Here is a 26,800-nt window from a genome sequence, read left to right as displayed (position 1 = left end):
GAATAATGCCACAATAAACATACGTGTGCATGTGTCTTTATAGCAGCATGATTTATAATCCTTTGGGTATATCCCCAGTAATGGGCTGGCTGGGTCAAATGGTATTTCTAGTTCTAGATCCTTGAGGAATCGCCACACTGTTTTCCACAATGGTTGAACTAGTTTACAGTCCCACCAACAGTGTCAAAGTGTTCCTATTTCTCCACATCCTCTCCAGCATCTGTTGTTTCCTGATTTTTTAATGATTGCCATTCTAACTGGTGTGAGATGGTATCTCATTGTGGTTTTGATCTGCATTTCTCTGGTGGCGAGTGATGAGCATTTTTTCATGTGTCTGTTGGCTGTATGAATGTCTTCTTTTGAGAAGTGTCTGTTCATATCCTTTGCCCACTTTTTGATGGGGTTAAACCAAATACTGCATGTTCTCACTCATAGGGGGGAATTGAACAATGAGATCACTTGGACACAGGAAGGGGAACATTACACACTGGGGCCTGTTTTGGGGAGGCGGGAGGGATAGCATTAGGAGATATACCTAATGTAAATGACAAGTTAATGGGTGCAGCACACCAATATAGCACATGTATACATATGTAACAAACCTGCACATTGTGCACATGTACCCTAGAACTTAAAGTATAATAAAAATAAAAAAAGCCAGGCACACATTATTCTATGTGAGGGGTAACTCGGGAATAGAGAACAAAATATCACATGTTCTCACTTATATGTGTAGAGCTAAGCTATAGTTATGCTTAGCTGTGGGTATGCTAAGCTGTGGGTATGCTTGGTATACAAAGTGCTGTAAAAGACATCGAAGATGCGGAACTGGAGAGGGTGGAAAGCAGGTGAGAGAAAAAACACCTGTTGGGAACAAAACATGATACTTGGGTGATGGGTACACTCAAATCTCAGACTTCACCACTACACAATTTATCCAGGTAACCAAAAACCACTTGTTCCCCAAAAGCTATTGAAATATAAAAAATATGTATTTAAAAGAAGAAGAAGGCAAGGATGGCCCACACTTGCCCCTTTTGGTTCATATTATACTGGCGGCTGTAGCCAATGAAATACGAACAACAAATTAAAGGCATACATATTGGAAAGAAGTAAATGTAAAATAAATATATACATGCATACATACATACATAAAATATACCCTTTAAGAGATTAGACTATGAACTAGATAACCTGTTTGGGTTCCTCTCAAATCTGTGTTCTTGTGATTTCAATTATTATGTTCAGTTGGCGGTAAATAGGTCCTGATAATTATGTGTGAGGTGATTTTCTTAACTTTTTGGCAAAGAGATTACATGTATTACAAAATATTTATGATAGTAGTATTTATGATGTGCAATATAGAAATATTTGGATTATTATAAAACTTGAGCTAGCTAGAGCAATCATCATTCATGTTACGTGCTTTTGCAGAAGAAAAATGTTTTGATTTTTCTACTTTCACATTTAACTACTTTTGTGTATGTTAATTCCAGATGTAATAGAACTACATAACATCTTACAGATAACTAGCTTTGAGATAAAACATCTTAACAGAATGGGAAGATAAAATATATATGAGTTTTTATTTTTGTAAAATTCACTTCAGTACCTTTTAGTAATATTCTAATAAATAGAAAATCGCAGGCAAAAAAGAAAAGCAAGGCACAAAACGATCAAACTGTTTCAAAGTAATTTACATGCATCCCAGGATAATGCTTAATAATATTTATAGAAAAGAAAATAGTATTCAGTACCTAACAAGGTGAAAATCTGTAATGTTTGACATCTGATTAAAGATGATCAGGCATGCAAAGATTCAGGAGAATATAACTCATAACGAGGACAAAAATCAATTAATCAAAACTGAGGACTGACATAGATGTTAGATTTAGTAGAAAAGGATAAAAACAATTATGCCAAAATGTTTAAGTAGAGATATAGAAGACATACGAAGGAGAAGCAAATACAAATTTTAAGATGACAAATAACTTGAATGAAATTAACAGCAGATTTGACATTGAGAAAGAAAAATTTATTGAAATTGAAGACATCGCAATAAAATTTCCCAAAAAAAAAATCAGAGAAAAATAACGAAAAATACAAAAGCATAAGTGAACTGTGTACAGCTTCATGCAGCCTAATGTCTGTGTAATGAAGATCCCTAAAGGAGAGGCAAAAACATGAAAAACAAAACAAAAAAAAGTCGCAGAATTCTACATTTTATAAAATATGTAAATTCAGATTTTTCAGAAATTTCAATAAGCTTTAAGCAAAAGAAACATGAAGGAAACTACATCAAGGCACATAATCAAGTTGCTCAAAATGAGTGATAAATCTTAAATCATCCTGATAAAAAAAAATCATGTTATATATAGCAAACAAAGATAAAGATGACAGAAGATTTCTTTTTGAAAACAGTATAAGCAAGAAGGAGGGGGTGTACTAACATTAAATTACTGAAAGAAAAAACTTCTACCAACCTAGAACTCTATATACAGGAAAAATAAATTTTACAAAGAGTGGTTCAACAAAGCCTTTCTCAGACATAAAAGAGCTAAGAGATTTCATCACTAACAGACCTGGACTCTGAAAAATGTTAAAGAAAAGCTCTCAGAGAAAATGGTACCAGCTGGAAATCTGGACGTCTAGAAAAAGCTTTGGAAATACCTACGTGGCTAACTACGTGACTGTTTAATCATTTAAGTTTCTTTAAAAGGAAAGTGATGGCCTAAATAAAAAAAATATAAATGTATTGTTGGGTTATTTTAATTTTTTTTTTTTTTTTTTTTTTTTTGAGACGGAGTCTCGCTCTGCCGCCCAGGCTGGAGTGCAGTGGCGCGATCTCGGCTCACTGCAAGCTCCGCCTCCCGGGTTCCCACCATTCTCCTGCCTCAGCCTCCCGAGTAGCTGGGACTACAGGTGCCCGCCACCATGTCCAGCTTTTTTTTTTTTTTTTTTTTTTTTTGGTATTTTTAGTAGAGACAGGGTTTCACCGTGTTAGCCAGGAGGGTCTCGATCTGCTGACCTCATGATCCATCCGCCTCGGCATCTGCCCGCCTCGGCATCTGCCCACCTCGGCATCCCAAAGTGCTGGGGTTACAGGCGTGAGTCACTGTGCCCGGCTGTTGGGTTAATAACATATGTAAAACTAAAGTACATAACAACAGTGTCATAAAGGTCAGGAGAAGATAAATGGAAGTCTACTGATGTAAGGTTCTTAAACTATGTTTTAGGAGTATAGCATCTCAGGTAGACTGTGTTAAGTTAAAAGTATGCCCTATAACTCCAAAACTAACTGGTTAGCGAAACAACAAAGGAGCTAAACGGGCATTATAAAAAGTACAAATTCATCCAAAGGCAGAAAAAATAAAAAAAGGGGAACAAATAAGAGATAAGAAAAATAGACAGTGAAGAAAAAGGTGCTATCCATTTAATCATATGAATAATTACATTACATTTAAATTATCTAAACACTCACTGCAGTTAAAAGGTCATGATGGTCAGATTAAATAAAGTAAAACGCAGATATATACCATCTAAAACACAATTCAGGAAAACACAGGTTTAAAAGTGAACAGATGGAAATGACACAGAATACCTACATTAAGTAAAAGATGTTTAGATTGTATGTTAATACCACAGAAGCACCATTGAGAGCACATTCATACACATATGATACATACAACATGGCACACCCAGACACACAGATAGAGACTTTTGTAACTTTAGCGACAAGAGGTTTAAAAACCATATTTTGTATGTTTTTGCTTTGCTTCTTGAGCCAGAAAAGTTCTTTTGAGTTATCAAAGTCTTGATTTTGTTTATGAAAGACCAAAGGCTGGAGAACAAAAAGCCCAGAGTTTATAATTTAAGCCACTAAGTAGAGAAAAAAGTATGAATGTGTGATAACATAAAGGGAATTTTTTCAGCACTAGATAATGAGATGACAGGATCCATAGCTTGTGGCAAAATAAACTATCAGAGGGTAAGCAGCTAGTGTTTTGTTGGAGGAAGGAAGAAGGTGCGCTATCATATCAATTAAGGCAGAGCTGAAAGCAATGTAAGAAAACAGAGGTGTTCCCTTGACTGCTACATTAAAATTTTAAAGTTACTAAAGAAAAGAACGGTAAATGAATAATAAGCAATTAAGAAACTCAGTATAAAGCAAAAGCAAAAATTAACAGGATTATGTTTTAGATATTAACAGAGATAAATCTTGGTCTCAATAAACTTTGAATATTTAAAACAAATTTAAGAATGTAGAGAAGCACCCTTATTGCTAAAATTCAGAGATCCTGTAAACTCTAATATTGTAAAGGTTTCCATGAGGAAGCAAGCTTATTTAAAATAATTATACATGAAAAAAATTGGAACTTGATTTTACTAGGTGTTTCAGAATTTTTCTGTATGCTTGGATACTTTACATATGCAATAATCATAAATATTATAGTATTGTTGATAATAAACCACTTAGAATCGCCAATGAGGTATTGGAGTAATTTACACATTATTCATTTTCTTCTCTACGTGTGTCAAGGAAAGTATTTTTGTCTCCATTTCGTATATGAAGAAACTGCTGCTCAGTGACATACCCAAATGGTTCAGCTGGTGGCAAATTGGGATTCAAACTATTTTAACTCCTAAACTTTACATTTTTAAAATGTTGACAGATCATGAACCTGTAACTAATAATACTACAAAAAAATAGCATAGCCAAAGCAGGAAAATTCCTACATCAGCAATACGATTACTTTTGCTCATTCAATTGAAGGCAAAGTTCATTTAATCTAATTTTCAGTGGCTGTTTAGCTGGCAAGAGTTCCATCCAGAATTTTGAGATTTTAATTCCACTATCAGGTTGAACTTGATTTCAAGCCACTACTAATTTTTCTTTTTCATAACAGAAATAATTTGACTCTGACCAACTGGCTGTGCCCAGGTTCCATCTCTCTCTAGCCTCTCATATTTATACTCAGCATCCTTTTCTTTCCTGATAATCTGACCCTGCTCAGGCTTCTGCTCTGAGCACCAGGCTACTACTTAGTTCCAGAGTCGTCTCTCCATGCTGGCCGTCTGTACTCTAGGTAGGGTCATTTGGCTGCAAGCAACAGAAACTAATTTAAGCTGCCTTAATAAACATGGCTTATAATTAGGAATCACATAGACTGAACCTGAAATAGGAATTCTTTCAGTATGAAATGTCTTTGGAAATCATCTTCAGTCTGTTTCTTTCTCAAGAAGTCATATTACAGTATACTGATTAAGATAGATCAGCATCAATCCTCAGCTCAGTGACTTTACTAGCTTTGTGGTCTTGGGAAATTATTTCATCTGCTTTTTCGTCAAAACACAGAAAAAAGTAGTCCCCACTTTATAGGCATGTTCTGATGAATAGATTTAGCACATGTAAAGCCGTTAAATTTTAGCTGGATCACAACAAGCCCTAAATCTGTGTAAAATTTGCTACTATTTTGTATAAACTTTGCTATTGCTTTGTATAAACTTCATAGTAACCTTTTTGCATTTATTTATCAAGGCAAAATTTATGTAACATAAAATTAACCATTTTAAAACTTGCAATTCAGTGATATTTACTGCATTCAAAATGTTGTGCAATCACCACTTCTGTCTACTTTCAAAATAGTTTAATCACCCCATAAGAAAATTCCATGCCCATTTAGTAACCTATCTCTATCCCCACACCACACACACACTGGGGCAATTTACACATTTTACTGATATTTTAAAAGTAACACACTTTACTTTTTAGAGCAATTTTAGGTTCACAGCAAAATTGAGAGGAATGTACCTAGAGTTCCAACATATCCCCTCACCACACATGCAAAACCTCCCACACTATTAGCATCACACAGCACAGTGGTACATACTTTACCGTTGATGAACCTACATTGACACTTTGTTACCCAAAGTCTGCAGTTTACAATCAGTTCATTCTTGTTATTATACATTCTTTGTGTCTGGATAAATACCTAATGATATTTATCCACCATTGTAGAATCACATAATAGTTTTACTGTCTTAGAAATCCTTTGTACTTTGCTTTTTCATGCCTCTCTCCCCTCCAGTCCATGGGATTCACTAAAGTTTTTACTTCTTCCATAATTTTGCCTTTTCTCGAATGTTCTGTAGTGTGAGTCATCCATTCTATAGTCATAATGTATGTAGTTATACATTGTTTTATTGTGAGATGGAATCTCCCTCTGTCGCCCAGGCTGGAGTGTAGTGGCATGATCTCAGCTTACTGTAACCTCCGCCTCCCGGGTTCAAGCGATTCTCCTGCCTCAGCCTCTCGAGTAGCTGGGATTATAGGCAGTTGCCACCATGCCCAGATAATTTTTGTATTTTGGGTAAAGACAGGGTTTCACCATGTTGGCCATGCTGGTCTGGAACTCCTGACCTCAGGTGATCTGCCCGCCTCGGCCTTCCAAAGTGCTGGGATTACAGGCATGAGCCACTGCACCTGGCATTGTTTTAGACTCACTTCTTTCACTTAGTGATATGCATTTAAATTTCATTTACGTTGTTAGCTGGCTTGATAGCTCATTTTGTTTTAGCACTGAATAATACTTTATTGTCTGCATAAATCACAGTTTATCTATTTACCTGCTGAAAAGGACGTCTTGGTTACTTCCATGTTTTGACAATTATGAATAAATCTGTTAAAAACATCTTCAGGCAGGTTTGTTGTTTGTGGAAATAAGTTTTCTCTTCATCTGAGTAAGTGCCAAGGAGCACAGTTGCTTGATCTTATAGTTAAGAATATGTTTACTTTTGTAAGAAACTGCCACACTGTCCTCCAAAGAGGCTGTACCATTATGCATATCCACCAGCAGTGAATGAAGGATCCTGCTTCCCGACATCCTCATGGCGTTCGCTGTTGTCAATGTTTTCAATTTGGGCCATTTAAATTTGTATGTGGTAGTATCTGCTTGTTGTTTTAATTTGAAATTTTCTAATGAGATATGTTGTTTAAAATATTTGTATATGTTTACTTGCAATCTGTACATCTTTTTTTTTTTTTTCCTTTTTTTTGAGACAGAGTCTCAAAAAGGTCTCAAGAAATGGGGAAAAGATTCCCTATTTAATAAATGGTGCTGAGAAAATTGGCTAGCCATAAGCAGAAAGCTGAAACTGGATTCTTTCCTTACTCCTTACACGAAAATTAATTGAAGATGGATTAGAGACTTAAATGTTAGACCTAATCCCATAAAAACCCTAGAAGAAAACCTAGATAATACCATTCAGGACATAGGCATGGGCAAGGACTTCATGTCTAAAACACCAAAAGCAACGGCAACAGAAGCCAAAATTGAGAAATGCGATCTAATTAAACTAAAGAGCTTCTGCACAGCAAAAGAAACTACCATCAGAGTGAACAGGCAACCTACAGAATGGGAGAAAATGTTTGCAATCTACTCATCTGACAAAGGGCTAATATCCAGAACCTACAAAAAACTCAAACAAATTTACAAGAAAAAAACAACCCCATCAAAAAGTGGGCAAAGGATATGAACAGACGTTTCTCAAAAGAAGACATTTATACAGCCAACAGACACATGAAGAAATGCTCGTCATCACTGGCCATCAGAGAAATGCAAATCAAAACCACAATGAGATACCATCTCACACCAGTTAGAATGGCAATCATTAAAAAGTCAGAAAACAACAGGTGCTGGAGAGGATGTGGAGAAATAGGAACACTTTGACACTGTTGGTGGGATTGTAAACTAGTTCAACCATTGTGGAAGACAGTATGGCGATTCCTCAAGGATCTAGAACTAGAAATACCATATGACCCGGCCATAGCATTACTTGGTATATACCCAAAGGATTATAAATCATGCTGCTATAAGGACACATGCACACGTATGTTTATTGTGTCACTATTCACAATAGCAAAGACTTGGAATCAACCCAAATGTCCATCAGTGACAGACTGGATTAAGAAAATGTGGCACATATACACCATGGAATACTATGCAGCTATAGAAAAGGATGAGTTTGTGACCTTTGTAGGGACATGGGTGCAGCTGGAAACCATCATTCTCAGCAAAATATTGCAAGAACAGAAAACCAAACACCGCATGTTCTCACTCATAGGTGGGAATTGAACAATGAGATCACTTGGACATGGGAAGGGGAACATCACACACGGGGGCCTATTATGGGGAAGGGGGAGGGATGGCGTTAGAAGTTATAACTGATGTAAATGACGAATTGATGGGTGCAGCACACCAACATGGCACATGTATACATAAGTAACAAACCTGTATGTTTGCACATGTACCCTAGAACTTAAATTTAAAAAAAAAAAAAAAACTTCAAATGATTAATTATATATTTGTAGTTTTTGTCACACCAGCAGCCAACCTAAAAACAATAATTTGATAATAAGTTTCATTAGGAGATAAAATCAGGGAACACCTATAAAAACTAAGGAAGTAAGATTGGAGAAATTTGGGAGTCAGCAAAGACCGTGTAGTGCAGTATTTTTCCTATCACAGAATGAGGGACCTGGGATATTTGTGCACCAGTTCTCTTTAGCCATTGGCTGAGGGTTATTCCTGGGCTGGATGTTAATTCTCAGCACTTTTATCCTTCCTAGCATGTAGACATAATGGGTCTAATTACAGGGAAACTGAACCAGTTGGGAGATGGACCAGTGTGTATAATTTTGTAAAGCCCAAATAGATATGAGAGGGATATCATAATTGTCTTCTACAGTTTATTCCTTGCACTGAACAGATTTGCTTATGCTGCATAAGAACATACTTATCACTGCCATATGACTCATTCAAAATGTAGCTTATCCTTTACCAGCATTTCCGTTCTCTTAAATTGATTGCTCGGTGGAGTAACTCGGATCTTAATTTCCAAAGGAGGCTGACCCTTTGTTATCATGCTCTTTTCAAGCATTGTTGCTGTAGCCACCCATTATTATACTAACTGGGCATGAAAAGGGGAACCATCGCGAACACCCTGTTTTCTACATACACTCTTACTTGTCCCCGTTATGTAATAGAAACTGTGTCTCTTATAATAGAAGTGATTTTCCCTACCAGTATAGTACACCAGATTGGTATTACTTTGCCTCCTAGTCTCCCGTGAAACAGTGCCTGTATCCCTTAATAGATGCATATGCATATACTTATATAAGGTCTGTACAAGGGACCAGTTGCATACCACAAGTCGGCATTTGAATGATGAACAGTTATCTGCGACAGACGACATGGACTTGGACTAGCAACCCAGGGACACTACATTCTTAGAATTTTCCTTGGTAATTGCCAGAAATGTCATGTGGTACTCTCCTTTTACCACAAATACTTTGTTCTAAAACCTGAATTTGTTCTAAAAGCTGAATTGATGTCTTCAAACTCCTCAGAGTCCCACTATTCACTGTGCATCTTTCTTAGAGATAGGAGTTACAAGGAGTAATAACTGTCCTTTACCTTGGATGGAACATGCTAGAACATTGTGCTTCTACAATATTCACTGATAAGCTATAGTCCCCTGCATCTTTGTAGGATTTATTTGGTACCATGTAGTGCTCATGTGTCTTATTTGCCTGAGTTATATCAATTTCCTGCTTTGGATATATAAAGAAAATGTCAATGTGAGAACAATTTGAGGTTTGACCGAATATGCAGATGATCAGAAGTTTTTGTAGACTGTATTGTGACAAAGAGTAAGAATATAATTATAGTGATGATGCAAAATAATGAAAGTATATTGCTGTCCATTCCACAGGAATGCATTGTTCTACTTTTCTTTCTTCACAGTGATGAAAAAACACATTCAAGGAATCAATAGTTGCATGTAAGTCCCAGAGGTTTTGTCAATTTTTGTTCTAGTATCAAATTGATATCAACTGTGGCTGTGATACCAGCTTATCAACTATGATTGAAACTAACAGTTATGTTAAAAAGAGATTTCTGTCATTTGCTGAACCAGAGGTCATATTGGTGAATTAAATTGTGATATGAGACTACCACATCTACTTTAAATCTTTGAGAAAAACAATCACGGCCATTCAACCTGAAATATTATATTGCCTCTTTTTATTTGGGCCAAGAATGTGAGTACAATTTTACAGGCTTCTACTTGGCCTTCCCTACAGTGAAGTGAAGCTCTTACATTGTATGGAGCCAGTGGGAGGATCTGTCAGCTTTTAACTCTATTTATTCTTATTACAAACCCATGACCAGAGAAATGACCACAGACTGGTGGCTCACATCCATTAGACTTTCTATGAGGCAAACTTCAGGCAGGATCCATTTATCACCTGACCTCTGTGTTCCTTCTCTCTAATGGAGGACCATCATCGCTTTTCTTTTACCATTGTTAGTACTTAGGTTTCTGACATATCCAATAGCCCTTTGGAAGATCTGTTGCAACATCGGGAGATCAGATCATGATTTTCCACTATGGTGACTGACAGCAGCCTTCTGCTCACCTGCTGTTGATCATTTCTGATGTTTAATCAAGTAACACTCTCCTTGACTACCCATTTCTTTCACCTCTAATAACAAAATGATTTACTAGCCCTCCCCACATATTCTTGTGTGTTACTGCCGCCTGCTGGCCATTCTATGCTTGCTGGTCACTGCCATTCTTCCACTCACCCACTGCCAGGATTATGCGCTGCATCTGGCCCCTGCTATTCTTGAATCCTGTAATCCCTATTGACTCCACAGCTAAAATTGTCATCTCTGTCTGAAGTGACATCTTTTGATCTCCTGTATTTTCCTCCCCAAAACTCATCCTAAACATTTATTATTCTAGACCCATCTTAAATTTACTTCATGGTCATAAAGCTTTCTCAGATTCCCTGACCAAAATCTTTTTCTGTGGCTTCCTTAGTTTTAGTTTGTACTAGCATCTTCTCTGCATCTGTGTCAGATGTGATTGAGTGTAGAAGCTCTGTACAGTTTATCATTGTTATCTCCTGAGACACGTTTCTTAACACACACACCCCTTTATTTGGAGTAGATATCATCTGAATAAAAGGAATGTACAATTTGAGAAAACATGAAGTGTATAGTACGAAGATTCCAGATTATATATTTCAATACTTAATATTTAGTTACTTTTAAAATAGTGGAAATTGAGAAATAAGAACAATTCAAAGTTGTGATTCTCTATATCTGTGTAAGGCAGGTGCTAAGGTATATTCTATAAAAGTATATTTATTTATATGAGAATCTTGGCCCTAAAGAGTGGCAGGTAAAAAGGAAGTTTATTCATTTTAATGGAGCAATTTATATGTATTACACCAAAATCCTTCTACATCTACTATATTACATTTTCAGTGACTGATTTAAATAAAGTGGCATTAATGGAGTACTTGCAATGATCCATTTACATATACCTTGAAATTAGCAGAGGAAGGAATGTAACAATGATGATTTCTTTATGTTAGCAATTCTGCACTAGTTTACTTTATCTAAAGATCTCTAAGGCTTTACAAACATTAACATCTCCCTCTTATCCTGTGAGATAAGTATCATTATCCAAGTTTTATAGTGAAGTGATGGAGGCACAAAGAGATTAAGTGATTTCCTCAAGGTTACTGTCAATAGTGACAAAGAAAAAAAAGTTAGATTTATGAATCTCAGTCTTAACCATCCTTGGGTTCTGTGCAGTTGTCACCCAAAAAAATCCAGATAAAAAATTGAGAATACAGTAAACAAAGAACATATAGGTAAAAAACAAATATTTCAGTATTTGACATGTTGATTAAATAGGTAGAAACATTCAGCACAAATCTGGAAACCTAGTATATCGAAAAGGAAATGGTCCAGAGTTTCTCATTAAATGAGGATGGAAAGGATTCTTTTACCTTAGCTGCCAATCAATTTGTATATACTAAGCATATGACTGTGCTTTGAGAAAATTCTAAACCTATGCATCAAAGAAAATAGCTACATCATTTGAAATTAACATGGCCTATTGCAATCTATGTACCTAAAATAAAACACTTGATATTACAACACAACAGAAAACCTTTATTGGGTAATATATTTTTTGTTCTTTAATAATCCATTCTGTCAGATTATACAGGTTAAAATCCCTTTTCTAAGTGACCTCTATGTAAAGCAAAAATTCTATTGTGAAAGCAAAACAAAATGTATTATTTTATTTGGTGAAATCAGGTAAAAGAATAATCTTTCTGCATATTATCTAAGTAATCATAAATCTGCAATATAATTAGTCTTTATTTATTGAATGGTGGCTTTTAAGAAATAAAATTGGTCCCAGGCAACTACTAAAAGTTCTGAGAATTATTTGTGTTTAAATAGGATACTTCTAAATCTTGGGAAGACAATTTGCTAATGACATAAAAAGAAACAACAAAGGAAGTTAAATCATTTGAAGTTTCTTCACTATGAGCCAATCTTCCATTTTTGCAAACAAAAGATATCCGCAGGTCCTTTGATACCTGCAATAGTTCTTCCATGTCCCTAGATTGGTTGTCTTAGTATAGCACTAATATACTAAAGCACCATGGCCCATGGATACCATACCCAATCTCTCATATAGGCTGCTGTTTTCCTTCAATTCCATTGACTCATATCCTTCTACAGGTAACATACCATAAACTGCACATATTTAAGGTGTATATTTGAGAAGTTTTGTCATATATATGCCCTTTTAAAACCATTAGTACTGTTAAGATGATGAAACTGCCCATTATATTCCAATTTGACCCTTTGTACTTCTATCTTCCCACTCCTTCCTACCCTTACTCTCCCGCCCCCAAGCAACAAGGGATCTGCTTTCTATCACTATATTCGAGTTGTCATTTTGTAGACCTTTGTATAAATAAAATCATTTAGCATATTTTTTCTTGACTTATTGTACTCTACATAATTATTTTACTGTTTACCCATGTTATAGTGTATATAAATAGTTCATTCCTTTTATTGCTTAGTAGTATTTAATTATATGGACATATTCCAATTTTAAAAAATGTATTCACACTCTTCATTTGGCTTGTTTTCAGTTTATGACTATTACAAATAAAGCAACTATGAACATTTGCATAGAAGTATTTCTATGTACGTACACTTTCATTTCTCTTAGGTGAACATCTAGGAGTGAAACACATCTTATGGTAGGTGTGTGTTTGACTTTTTTTTTTTGAGACAGACATCTCAGTCTGTCACCCAGGCTGGAGTGCCATGGCACAATCTCGACTCACTGCAATTTCTGCCTCCCAGGCTCAAGCGATTCTCATGCCTCGCCTCCCAAATAGCTGGGACTACAGCTGGGATTACAGGTGTGCACCCCAGAGACCAGCTAATGTTTGTATTTTTAGTAGAGACAGGGTTTCACCCTGTTCCTCAGGCTGGTCTCAAACACCTGACCAAGTATTCCACCCACCTCCGCCTCCGCCTCCCAAAGGGCTGAGATTACAGGTGTAAGCCACCACGCCCAGGCTTCACATTTGAATAAACTACTAAACTTTTCCAAAGTGGTGGTACAAGTTTACATTCCGTAAACTACATAGAAGAGTTCTGGTTTTTCTACATCTTTACTACTTCTTGGTGTGGTAAAATCTTTTTAATTTTAGACATTATAATAAATATGTAGTGATAATTAGTTGGGGTTTAAATTTGTATTCTCCTAGTGACTAATGATATTTACCATCTTTTCATGTGCTTTTTGCCATCCATATGTCTTCTTTGATAAAATGTCTGGTCAAATATTTTCATTTTTAATTTTTTAAATGAAGATTCATGCTGAGCAAATATAAAACATCACAACTTTAATTTGCTTGAATAGAAAGTGTGATTCAGATCTTTAAAACATGATATGCTTATACTATCTAATCAGTTTATAATCATGGAAAAAAACATAGGTAATAGTATTAATAAATGATTTTACATTTTTATGGAAGTCAGTGCCTTAGCTAGTTAACTTAATCTTGTAGAGAGATATACTAAGATTTCTACATTGTTTGATCCGTCAATGCAGTGACAAGCAATCCTGTATACTTACTTTACTAGTAATAGAAGAGCTAGCATAATTTTTTAGATAAGCAAATAGCTTCCTTTTATGTAATTAATAAGGTAATTGACTAGATAATTTTTAAAATTTATTTTTGCATCATTCACTATTGACAAAATATTGCTTTTGCTATGATAAAGCGTGGAAATAATAACATGTTATATGGATACTGACACAACTCATAAAAGCTAGGTTACCAAAATACTTATGCATCCAAGTTCTTTCTACTAACTTTTCCATAATGTTTATAACATGTCATGTTTGTGCCAATTCATGTCAAAAGTTCAGTGCATTATTTTTTGATAGACATTTTGTGTGTGTTTTCTATTCCAGGGATGTGCATGTCACGAATGTCAAGGATTTTTAAATGTAGGCGAATTTCCTTCTTTGAACACATTTTAAATTCAGACTTTCTTACTGCATTTTTTCTGAAAATTTCTACTAAATTGACAAAATTGATTTGCATTTATTTACAGTGTATAAATTCTACAATTTTAATAGAAACAGTAATACATAGATGCATAGCAATTAATATCTGTGTTTCAGAATGCTAATGTATAATTTGTACTGATCCAAAAAATGTCACAACACAGGGAAAAAGAAATGTTTCATATATCAGATACCTAAACACATAATATGTACAATTCTATACACACAATGCAATTTTAAGATGTGAATAATTACATGCAGACCAAACTTCCAAGTCTGACAAGCCAAGTATGGTTTTAAAATGCAAGAATCTGAGTATGTATGTGTTTCTCTGTGTACACATGCTCATGATGGATACAAACAGACATATGGGAAAAATATTCTCAGCCACTCCCTGCAACTCCTCTCTTTTTTCTTAAGAGATGAAACGTAATACAGCTGAAATTCAAAATTTCCAGCAAGGTTTTTTTTGTGAATCAATCATTCCTCCCATTGAAATTTTTGACATTGTTTTCATCAAATTCCTCTTGCAGGAGGAGAGGGCATTACTACACAATAATCTTCAGAAAAACTTCTCATTTAATAAATCTTTATATCATAATCCCATTGATGACCAGTGTTGATTCTGATGGTTTGGGTGAGTAAATAGGGGCCCCCTGATTAAAGGAAACACAGATTGATGACATCCTGTCTTTGATCGCCCTACAGAACTCTTGTTCAAACTCAAGGTAAGGTCTAGATTTCATCTATTTTCTTAAAGCTTCCCTGATTGCTTTAGAATATGCTCTCTCTTAATACATACTGCAATATTATCTTTGTAATTATTACTACTAACTACATCATTAATCTAACTTTGCAGAAATGAAAAGTAAAACCAAAGCTTTTTCTCTTAGGGAGATGGAAAGTTCAAAGTCTAGTAGAAAGAAAAATGTTCAAGAGTCTATCAGACAGAAAAAAATAACAAACAGCAACATAATAAGCACTGAGAGATTTAGAACTTGAATGCAAATTTTGAGATTGGGATCAGGAAAGCTGAAACTGAAGTAGGAAACAGATACCATACCATAAAAATCATCTTATCCAAGGCAACCATATAGGTTCTTTGACCTGATGTCTTCCTGTTGGTAGTGACAAAACTATCAATAGCACTCCCTTTCACTCATAAAAGTGACTAATTTGTACAATAAATTATAAAGTCACTGTAATTTAAGACTATCTTCTGATTTCTCTTTTTTCTGCAAGTAGTAAGGAGCATTTGAAATATGTTTAAAAGATACTGATAAGGTCAAATAACCACTTAGAAAAGCTAACCTGGCAATTGGTTGGAAGATGACTTTCAAAGAGGTAAGACTGAGGCCAAGAAAACTAGTAAGGAGATCCACGAGGCAGTCTAAGTAGAAATGATTAGGACCTGAAAGGCTGCAATGGTAATAGCACTGTAGGAAAGACATAATTTCAAGAAGTATTTAGGGGCTGGGCATGATTGTTCACAGCTGTAAATCCAGCAATTTAAGAGGACAAGGTGGGTGGATCATCTGAGGCCAGGAATTGGAGACCAGTCTGGCCAACATAATGAAACCTCGTCTCTACTAAAAATACAAAAAAAAAAAAAAAAATAGCCAGACATGGTGGTGCACGCCTGTAATCCCAGCTACTAGGGAGGCTGAGGCAGGTGAATTGCTTGAGCCTGGGAAGAGGAGGGTGAGTGAGCTGAGATCGTGCCATTGCACTCCAGCCTGGGAGACAGAGCCTTGCTCTGTCTAAAAAGAAAAAGAAAAAAAAAAGTATTTAGGAATTAAGTAACAATAGATCGAAGATGATTGAGAGAAAAAGAGAAGAAACAACTAGATACTAACTAAATGTTAGGCAGAAGAATTAACATGAGTAACTGAAGGTTTAGAAACAGAAAACTATAGGATATGTTCTCTAATGATGGAATGGCATAAATTAGATAAAGCATGAAATGTGTGTGGAACTTACTGTAATACACCTCTAGTAGAGTCTTTGGATATAAATACAAGATGACTTTAATGTTAGCACTAGGAAGCGTTAGCCTAGAGAGGAGAAGAAAGGCCTGGGATAATCAGGAGACTGGACGGGACACCTGGCGGGGCACTGGGGGCAGACTGCCAGGTATGAGCTGCCCAGTGAGTCAGGTTTCAGAGCCAGTAAGTCAGAGCTAGAGCCTGGTAAACAATTCATTGTTGGGGCTAAAGTTTGCGAACAAGTTTAATGAGCTGAGGGTACAATAGGTAACTGGGTTGAAGCGCAGGCAGGTCAGAGCAAAATCAAGGATTCCCCACTGGGGCAGGAAACCAAGGCTTGCAAAATTGAAAAGAAGAGATGTTTATATTATGGATAGAGCTGACAAATGGGTGGTTGAAAAACTGCTTCCTGACCAGAGAAGCTGAAAAAAGGGCAAGGCAGAAGCAGGCAGAGGTCAGATAAAAACAGAAGAATGTTTACTCAATGAAGTTAAATTTTACCCCTCAAAAAGTAAGCTGTTAAATGCTACTGATTGACACAGTTTTGGGATTCACAAGCAACTGCATCCAAACTCAGTCTATTCAAGGGGAGTGGACTTTACCAGGACCGTGATAACTTCATTTCTTTTTTACCTGCAAAAGGTATAATTGAAAAGCATGATGACAAAAATGAGATGATAAAATGTGTTGGCAGATATATGATAAAGTCTAGGTGCTTTCATAGACTATCAGAATAGTCTCTTATTGCAGATAGTTTTTATTTTACATAGGTATGTGGAAAAAGTTAAACAGCTCTAATTATCATACATTGTGACTACTTATTTAGTGAAATAATTTATATCTTACTAAACATTTCTGAAAGAATATTTTATCTTGTAAGCCATCCTTATTGATTTTTTAACAGCACTTGTATTTTTCAAAAATTTAATATTTTGTTCCCCCCCTTAAAATTTCCTCTTTTAAAACAGTGTGTTCTATTAAGTTATAGTCAGTTAATCAAAAAGAAGCAAATTGGGTGCTAAAAGCTGTCAAGACACCAAGGTTCGGGAAATTAATAAATAGCAACATGGAATTTAGAGTTAAAAATGATTTTCTCAGAGTAGTGTCTTTCAGAATCAAGCTAATATGTCTAATTTTAGATATTTCCTTAAAACTAGGAAGTGCCATCATTATTTTACCTTATTTATGTACTTAAAAATTTGCTGCATATTTAATGTCATACCTAAATGTATGCCAACAAAATAGAGCCTACCATCTTATTAAAATATACTGCGACAAAACAAACAAAACAAAATGAAATATCACGCTCTGTACCACATTTGATGTAATCTGGAGATCATCTGTTTTAGAAATAACTATCTGCAGATTATGGTTTGGGAAGATTACACATAAGGAATTGATATTTGAAAGAAAAATAAAGACAATAAATATGAATTTGTAAAGAGTCAATATAATTAGTATTTGCAAAAAAGCAAATAAAGTTACTATATAATTCTGAGTTTTCATAAGTAACATAATTAACATGTCATTAAAGCTCATTGTTAGCTTCCATAGAAAATTATCTTGACATTGCATCTGTCCAGGCGAAATACAGTTCGTTTTACTATTTCCCATAACTTACCTCTTATGGTTTTATGAAAGCGTATGTAGTGGTTTCACCTTTGGCTCTATCCTGTGTTATACACATCACAAACTCATTTAAATGGTGATATTAATGATTTTGGAAATCACTACAAATGGTTGGCAGCATCGTTGTCGTTAATGTCTCAAGGGAGCAATACGAGGGAGTTTTATCAGCTTGAGGCTGAGGTATTTGATGAAGTAATAACAAACTAGCTCTGAATTGTCTTTCATTACCCTTTATCTCTCCTAGAGAGAATATAATCTTATTCAAATTATAATAGCCTCTGTTATCAACGAGCTTTACTATTTATTTACCTGCATCCAGACATGCAAATACACGTGCATTCTGCTTTTCAACCTATCTCTAATGAAATTTCTTCACTATCAGAATCATGCACAATCACAAATTATAAACTAGTTACTAGTATAATTTGCTAAGCATTAAAAAAACTCTATTCATGCACTTAATATACTGCCTTGATTAAAGGAGCAAAATCCTACCATTAGGGTTGAAATACAGTATATGCTAAATTACTTTTAAAATAGGATCACTATTTCAATTAGGAAGTACTTGCGGCATTTTTGTTACTGCTTTGTCTTGTTTTTTCCTCAAGCAAAACACTAAGTTAAACTGTGCTGAGGCTAACATAGGTTAGACAAAGAATTGTTAAATGAGGTGGTACTTCTGCTCAAAGCAGAGCACTTGATGTCTAGATATCTACTTTTTTTACTTAGTTATCTTTTTCATAATATTCTTTATATTTGCATAAGTTGGGTAATTCCATAAAGCTTTATACTCTTTACTATTTTATCCTTTTATCCAATATGTAAAATAGGATAAACCAGTATAATTATGAAGACTCTATGAAAGGAAGAACCATAAGTTGGAGAAGTGTTTCAATGCTGTGTAAAGGACATCAAGAATAGAGTCTCTGTCCCCAAGGCAGTCTTCTTTCCTCTTTGAAAAGTCTGCTTTAGACATTGAGTATAACTGTCTTTGTCTCTTTTAACATATGTTGACTAACAATGCAAAAAAAAAGAAAAAAGATTCTTGAAGTTAATGGTGGTTTGGAAACTAAGTACTTTTTTTTCCAGTGGCTCATTTATACAACAAATATTTATAGACTGTTTGCTTTGTGGCAGGTACTGTTCTAGATACAGGAGATAAGGCAGTGGATGTATACACCAGAAACTCTACCTTTATTCAGTTATAAAGGAGGGTATAAACAGGTACTATGGGAAAAATAACATAAAATCATATAGGATAGATGGGGACTGACAAGTGTGGTTTTTAATATCAAAAAGTATTTTGAGATAGGCCTCAATGAAGTAATAGACTAGAAAGAGATGAGGCAGTAGATCACCGTATAGAAAAAAAAAATCAGATATTTGTATGAATTACTTCCAATAATTTGCCATTTTCTACTTTGCAAAATATTCCTGATATAGCATCAGATTTTATTCTCCAAATAACCTTATGAAATAGACAGAATAATTGTGACTATTTCTGTCTTATAGATGAGAAAACACATTTGAAGATGCTGAGTGTTATAAACAGCACCAGTATTAATTTTTCCTTTCCAGGCAATAACTTAACTGGTTTAATTTAATATTCTTCAGGCCAATGTACTAGCTTCATTTAAGATTCTTTCAAACTAATGAGACTTCCTAAAATTAAGATGTTAATATTATACTAGTCGATGACATCCACAAAGGTAGGATCATGTCTGTTTTATTCACTAATGATTTTATTTTATTAAGCTCGCTAATGTCCAGCCATGCTAACCATTTTTTCTGGTTCTCAAATGTACTCATTCCTTCTACTCTCTTCTGCTTCCTCTGACTGGTAAATACTTAAATACTTGCCTGCACATTCTCTTTTTTACATATTTATATTATCACAACAGAACTTTATTTACAATTGCTGTTTACTCAGTTTCTCATATAGTAGCATGTTATCATCTGAGTCTCAATTCTCTTATCACACACTGTTTATGTGTTGTCTACCTTCTTCTCACTAGAGTAGGAACTTACTGAGAGCAGGAACACTGTCATTATCATCACAGTGGTGTTTTCAACTCTCAGAACTATCCAAAGCACACTGTAAGCTCATGTACTGGTTGAGCTAATGAATGAATTATAGCTATCAACTCATCTTATGACTCCAAAATACGTTCTGACTCCAAAATACGTTCTAAGCATTAGTAATGACGGAAAGCATTTAGAATTAGCATAAGTAATATTTGTTATATCAGATACTTTAATTAGCACTACATTATGTAAATGACATTACTGTTACCATTTTTCAGATCAGAAAAGTGAGGCACAGGGAGAGTGCCTCTACAGTCAGTAACTTGCAGTACCAATATTTGAGTACATGATCTTAACCATTTCACTCTATTAAATTCCTCCTTTATACAGTATCTAAAAATATAATGAATATTTTGAGATTTTTCAATGTATTGCACAAGTCTAATGAGTATCATTTGTATAAATATTACATGAATATTGATAGTAAGGTGACTAAATGCCCTTGGATCAGGCAACAGGAAGGTCATTGTTTTAGTCAGAATATCTTGAACAACTTATTGGTTTCCTCTAATTTTACTCTCAGAAAGAGTAACTCTTAGTCAGAAAGAGACTAATGTGTAGTTAAATATGTCCCCAAATGCTCTTTCTCATCAAAATCGTAACACAAACATTGGTAATTGCTGCTAAGAAAACTAAAAAGTTTTCTAAGGTGTACATTTGTCTATGTTTTCAACTTAATAATGAGCAACTTTAATTTCAAAATCATAAATATTCATTATCACAGAAATTGGATATGGGAGTGGAGATGAGGACTTATGTAAGACTTTTCACATACTATAAAAGATGAGCTTTCTCATTCGCCAGAATTTGGAGAGAAGAAAGCATGTCATTATCGTGTAAACTCCATGAGGATATATGCAATGGCATGATGCTCTGGGTCCTGCACCCTTATCCAGTGTTTGGGAAGCAGTGGAAGCGAGCAGTGTTTAAGTCGTCTATATCAGAGCTATTCAAAGTGGATTCTGCAGAGTAGATAAGCAGGATGTTAAGAAGCATTATATAAAACAAAATTTCCATGACAGATAAATGTAGAAAATTTTCAAATACAGTTAATAAAGTGTTATTTCTGAAAAATGTATCAGATCTTGTAACAGAACAACATGAGATGTAAGTATCACGAGGGGGTTATACGTTGCAATGTTGCCCAAGTAAAACTGAAGTTAATATTGTTATTGATCATAAAAAAGGCATTATATGCCTTGGAGTTTATTTGGAATTGCTAATTATTCTGGTTAGTAATGATTGGAAAAGCATTTGCTTGTCTCATTCATTAGATGTAAAAAGTGTACCTAGTATGGTTATGATGGATAGAAAATAAATGGAGAGAACTGACCTGAAAATATTTTGATATAAGGTTGTTGACAGTTCCTAAGGTAAGATTCTCTATATTCAAATACAAGTGATATTAAAATTGATATCATCTTAGAGAAAAATGCAAAATGGATTAAGTTGTAGTTGAGGATTTTAAGACTGTTTCTAAAAATGTATCTAAAGGGTCTTAATTGTACCTAGATACAAGTATTTATTTTACTAAATTTAAAAGATTTATAAAAAATCAGTATCAATTGTAAAAAAGAATATGTATTCTTAGAGTCTATTTTCAGCTAAATGAAAAATTTAGCTTTTTAGACTTGCATCATTCTAAGGACAAATGCCATGTCATCAAATCGCAGGCTTTCTCAAATTTAGGTGTTGGTTCCTAGAGAGAAGTAGCATCAGAAATCCCAATCTTGCACAGTCAGCCTACAAAGTAGTAGAAAATGTCAGGATAAAATTTACTAGGAAGTCTCCTCTTAAATCTGAGGTATGTGACAAAAAATAATTCTGAACACAGAAGTATAAAATCTATTTTATAGCATTTTTAAGCCTTGGAAATGATGGGGATGATGCCAAATAAATGAAAGATCAAATGCTAAATGAATAAAAGATCAAACAAATGAAGGATCAATTCAGACTACTGTTACCTCCCACATTCTACCTGGCCTATAAGCAAGCCCATAGGCTTCCTTTAACAAATACCCAGATCAAATGTCTTAAGGGACTTCTTTTCTTAGAATAGTAGGTGTGACCTCAACAGTAATTAAACATAAATGATCCTTCCAGGAAGAATATTAAAGGGATTTAAGGCAGAAAGGAAAACAGTGAAAGAAAGGGGAAACCACAGAGCTTGACCAAGTAGTTAATATAAATGTAGTGTTTGAAGATAATATTTGGAGCATCTAAATAAAAATAAATTTCTTATTTAGGAATTTGAAAAATAAATCTCCTTGAAGTACAACACAAATAAAAATGTCTAAATCATTAATGCACAGTAAAATAAATCATCATTAAAAGGAACAAAGCCATTTAGCAAAAAACAGGTAAAGATTAAAACATTATTGAGGCCAGGGAAGCCCTCTTAAGCCCCTGCCAGATATGACCAGCCACCTTCATTTCAAAAGAAACATTGTAGATTTGTTTTGAAATTTACATAAATAAAATTATATACTACACATTTCTCTGTTTTCGCTCAACATTATGAGATTCACCCACGTTAGGCTATCATGTAATTACTTTGTTGATTTAAATTTTTTAAAAATAATTATAACCAGTTATTGCAAATCACAGAAAATAATTCTATAGGTTTCCACAAATTTAAGTCATGTTTATATTTGAGTCAATCAATGACTTTTATAATTTCAAACCTGGCTCTACTGAGTAACAACTAAATAAATGCAAATATTTGGCCTCCTAACTTAAACTGGACATCGAATAGAAATAAAATACTTGTGCCATAAAGTGATTGTGAAAATCCAATGAATATTAATGCTTTATACAAAATTATAATAAACATTAAATGCAATACCATATGAATAGAAATTCTCACTTGTACATAGGACATATGACTATAATGTAGAGAACAGGATTTTTATGCATGGTCTCCAGACTCCTGTTTGGTTCTCAGTCTTCTTCTGACTATGAGAACTTTTGAGTGTCTAGAGATCACCCACATTAGGATATGACCTACCCACTTGAAAATGTTTCATATTTACATATGCAACATATAGAATTTAATTTCAGATTGTCAGAGACCACCTGAGAATTCTCAAATCTGTGATCCTAAGCTTTAGAAAACAATAACTTTTAGACTAATGCTTTTGCAGATTTATCTTAACAAAACAAAAAAAAAAACACTGATGAGAAAAATACTCTCAATCCTTTGTGGAGAGAAATATTACAGGGTCTTTTTTTACTTTTAAAAACAGGTGATAAGTAGGCAGAGAGTTTCCTTTCCTAGGTAACTGAGATTAGACTGCAGAGACGAAATAATGCTTGTCTTCGAGCAGATTCAGATTTACATTCTAAATCCTTTCAAATTCCTCACTCAGTTCTAGTCCCTAGATGTAGCATTTTTTCTTGGGATGAAATGATCTATCTATCCCCCCTCTCTCCCTCTCTCACACACACTCTCTCTCTCTCACTCTCTATAAACTTTAACTGATACTCTATTCTGACATGTAATTTGTGCAAAGGACTTCAGAACTGTTTTCAGAACTTTTCTCGTTTTAGCACTTAAACTTTTTGTCGTGAAAGTGCCAGTATGAACTGGGGTTTGTTTGCAGCTAACAGAACCTGCTCTATTTGATGCAGAAAGGTATTTGATGGAAGAAATGAAGTGCTAACAAGATCATTGGAAGTTCTGGAAAAGGAGGCTGTTGATTGGGCCTACTGAATAATTTCAAAATAATTTCTAATAATTTCAAGATCACATCACATAATTGACCACTACTCTGTCTCTGACAAAATCAGGAAACTAAAAATAAACTAAAGCAAGATGTTGCTCTCCCACATTCTGACTTTACGATCACGCAAACTAGCTGGAATCTGGAGATCAGAAAACCAGCACTACGGTTGCCAGTATGGAGAAGACACTGTGGGCTGTGATCCAAAAATAAAGACGCTCCACCAGAATAAATAGTTCCAGAGCTACACTTCACTAGCCAAACTGACGTTAGGCACCATTCTCTACTTAGGTTAGTTCTGAATTCAAGTCTTATATATATGAGTATACCTGATGAATAGGACCAAAACACATCCAGAACTCTTGCCAAAAGGTAGTCCTGGAAATGCCGTCTGTAGCTTTTTATCTGTATAGTATATAAGACAGAACACTAGGAAGTGGAACAGATGCTGAGCAAGATGATGTACCTAATATGCCACAGGCATCTAGCAGTATTCAATCATGGCTTTGTGATTATTAAGATGTGATTATCACAGGAACATCAATACATTTCCAAATTAAAAAGAAAATAAGGTTATACTGTATTTAAGCATCAGCGCTATTATACAACAGCAAATGAAGACAGGATACAGAATTGAAGTTACGCTTGACTCGTACAGTGAATAATATAGATTGTTTGCAAAATCTTGCTGTACTGAAATTATGTTTACTTTAAATATTTTTTGAAGTGAGGAAGCTCGAAATCAGCTGGAGTTTATCTTTTGCTTTGTTTTAAAAAATGTGTATGTGTGTGTTCTGATAGGAGATAATACACTTCCTTAGCATTGTTTTGTAACAGAATTTGATCTGCAACATTTCAGATGTCTAGAAAGACAATAAGAAAATAGAAAAAAGTCTTTATTTAATTATTCTTATTTAATTATTCTTTATTTCTCATTTAATTAAACTTTTCTCTTACACAGTTAAGAAGAGTATTGTATTGGAAATGCTACATACTTTTTTAAACCTTTGTTCCTATAATACTCTATAATAGTGGTATCAGAAATGCATTCTCTGGAAGCAGATGTTCTCTTTTTAATATACAAGATATCAGGGTTTTTTTTTTTTTAATTTCTTCAACTTGCATTTTTTTGTAACAGAATTTGATCTGCAACATTCCAGATATCTAGAAAGACAATAAGAAAATAGCAAAAACATTCTTTCTTATTTAATTAATTCTTATTTAATTATTTTTCTTTATTTCTTATTTAATTAAACTTAACTGTGTAAGAGATAAGAGTATTGTATTAGAAATGCTACATACTTTTTAAACCTTTGTCTCTATAATACTTTATAATAGTGGTATCACAAATGCATTCTCTGAAAGCAGATATTCTCTTTTTAATATACAAGATATCAGGGTTTTTTTTTTTTAATTTCTTTAACTTGCAGGTGGCTGTCAGCTACTCTGAAGTCTAAAGAAACTACACTCAAATTAGTTTTTTAAAAAAATTTATGTCGAATAAAACTAATTCCAGTTCTAATCAGTAACTAGAAAAGTTTCTGTAATCTAACATGGCACGACCTAGGGAAAAATAAGTTAGCTATCATCAAATATAAGGTGTCAGATATATCCTTATCTCTTTCCTACATGAAGACTGAAAGAAAACCAGGTATTCTAATAGAGAAAATATTTAGAACATTTCCCTAGCAAATTGACCTTTATCCATCAAGCTTTGTTACAAGGTGACAATAATTTCATATACCACGTCTTTTAACTTTGAATTTCACCCAACAAAACTTGAAAAATATTCCATTTTAAACAACTTAAAACTACACATTTGTAGACATTGTTAAAGCAAGATTGTAACAAAACAACAAACATTAAAAATATATAAGGTGTAATGGAAGCTAAATTTATCCAAATCCTCAACTGTCAAAAACATCTCTGCATCACTCACAATTGCAGAAAATTGAGCATGTCTTCTCACCTCTGCTCCTCTCTGCTCTTTCAATATTGACCCCATTTCTATCAGAGGATCACTCACAAGGGAAGACTCTGGCCAGTGGCTTGCAGGTTACTCCTCCTGACCCCACCTCTAGTGATTTCCTCCCTGCCCATTTCCGGTAGGTCTCACACAGAGAGTCATTGTTCTTAGTGGGCGCCCATGCAAGTACATGTGCGTGCAGATGTTTACATGCGTGTGTTGGGGAGGAGGTGTCAGAAAACAATAGAAATAACAAAAACTCTTTTTTTCCCCCACTGTTGCCATCATTTTTTTCAATTTCTTTTTGCTATTATCAGAAAATACCAGCAACTCTGGCTGGGGAGTAAGAATATATGCCTGGATTTTAATTTAAGCTCCAACATTTGCTAACTCTGTCTGCTGCACGAATCACAACATTCCGGAGCATCATAAAAGCTAGTTAGCCTTAAGTAGGGCAAATGACTCCTACCCTCAAAGCTATTGTAAGATTTCATAATTGTTAGTAACATATGTAAAAATGTCAAACCTCAAGGACCACAGAAAGTAGACTCAATACATGTTCCCTTCTGTTAGTTCTCCAGCTATCACAGAACTGTATTTGCTCTCCCCCTAGTGGCCGACCTCCATATTCCTCATTTTTTGCATAAATTACTCATATCAAACACGGTTTTCACTTGCAATCCACCCAAAAAGGTCAAAAGATAAGACAATCTTGTGTAGAAATTAAATATGGTGAAAACAAAATGCAAACCTGATAGTAATAAAAAGAATACAAATGCTATGTTAAATATTTGCTTTAGTTGGAAAAAATATATAAAAATGAGAAAATAAACAGCATAATTACAGAGACGGAAGAGCACGTGCTGCTTGCCCAGCCTGGATATAATTTTTGGTTCTGATTGTCACAATTACAAGTTAAGTTAGCATTATGTTTTTCATGCTTAATT

The 26,800-nt window shown here is 34.5% G+C and overlaps 1 long non-coding RNA gene across 2 annotated transcripts in view; it reads right to left on the bottom strand.

Moving 5' to 3' along the window:
- The window catches only part of LOC105481460 (uncharacterized), a 325,073-nt gene extending 299,144 nt beyond the window's left edge, over positions 1 to 25,929 (bottom strand). The window contains exon 1 of one of the 2 annotated variants that reach the window (XR_986956.2): positions 25,857 to 25,929. This is a non-coding gene — a long non-coding RNA (uncharacterized lncRNA). The remainder of the gene's footprint in view (positions 1 to 25,856) is intronic. The other variant, XR_011609312.1, reaches the window with a different exon arrangement.
- Between the last annotated feature and the right edge of the window lie 871 nt (positions 25,930 to 26,800).

This window comes from Macaca nemestrina, chromosome 10, assembly GCF_043159975.1.
Source record: "Macaca nemestrina isolate mMacNem1 chromosome 10, mMacNem.hap1, whole genome shotgun sequence".
Classification (NCBI taxonomy): domain Eukaryota; kingdom Metazoa; phylum Chordata; class Mammalia; order Primates; family Cercopithecidae; genus Macaca; species Macaca nemestrina.
Note: the sequence above shows the minus strand (reverse complement) of the source record. Positions and strands in the feature narration are given on the sequence as shown.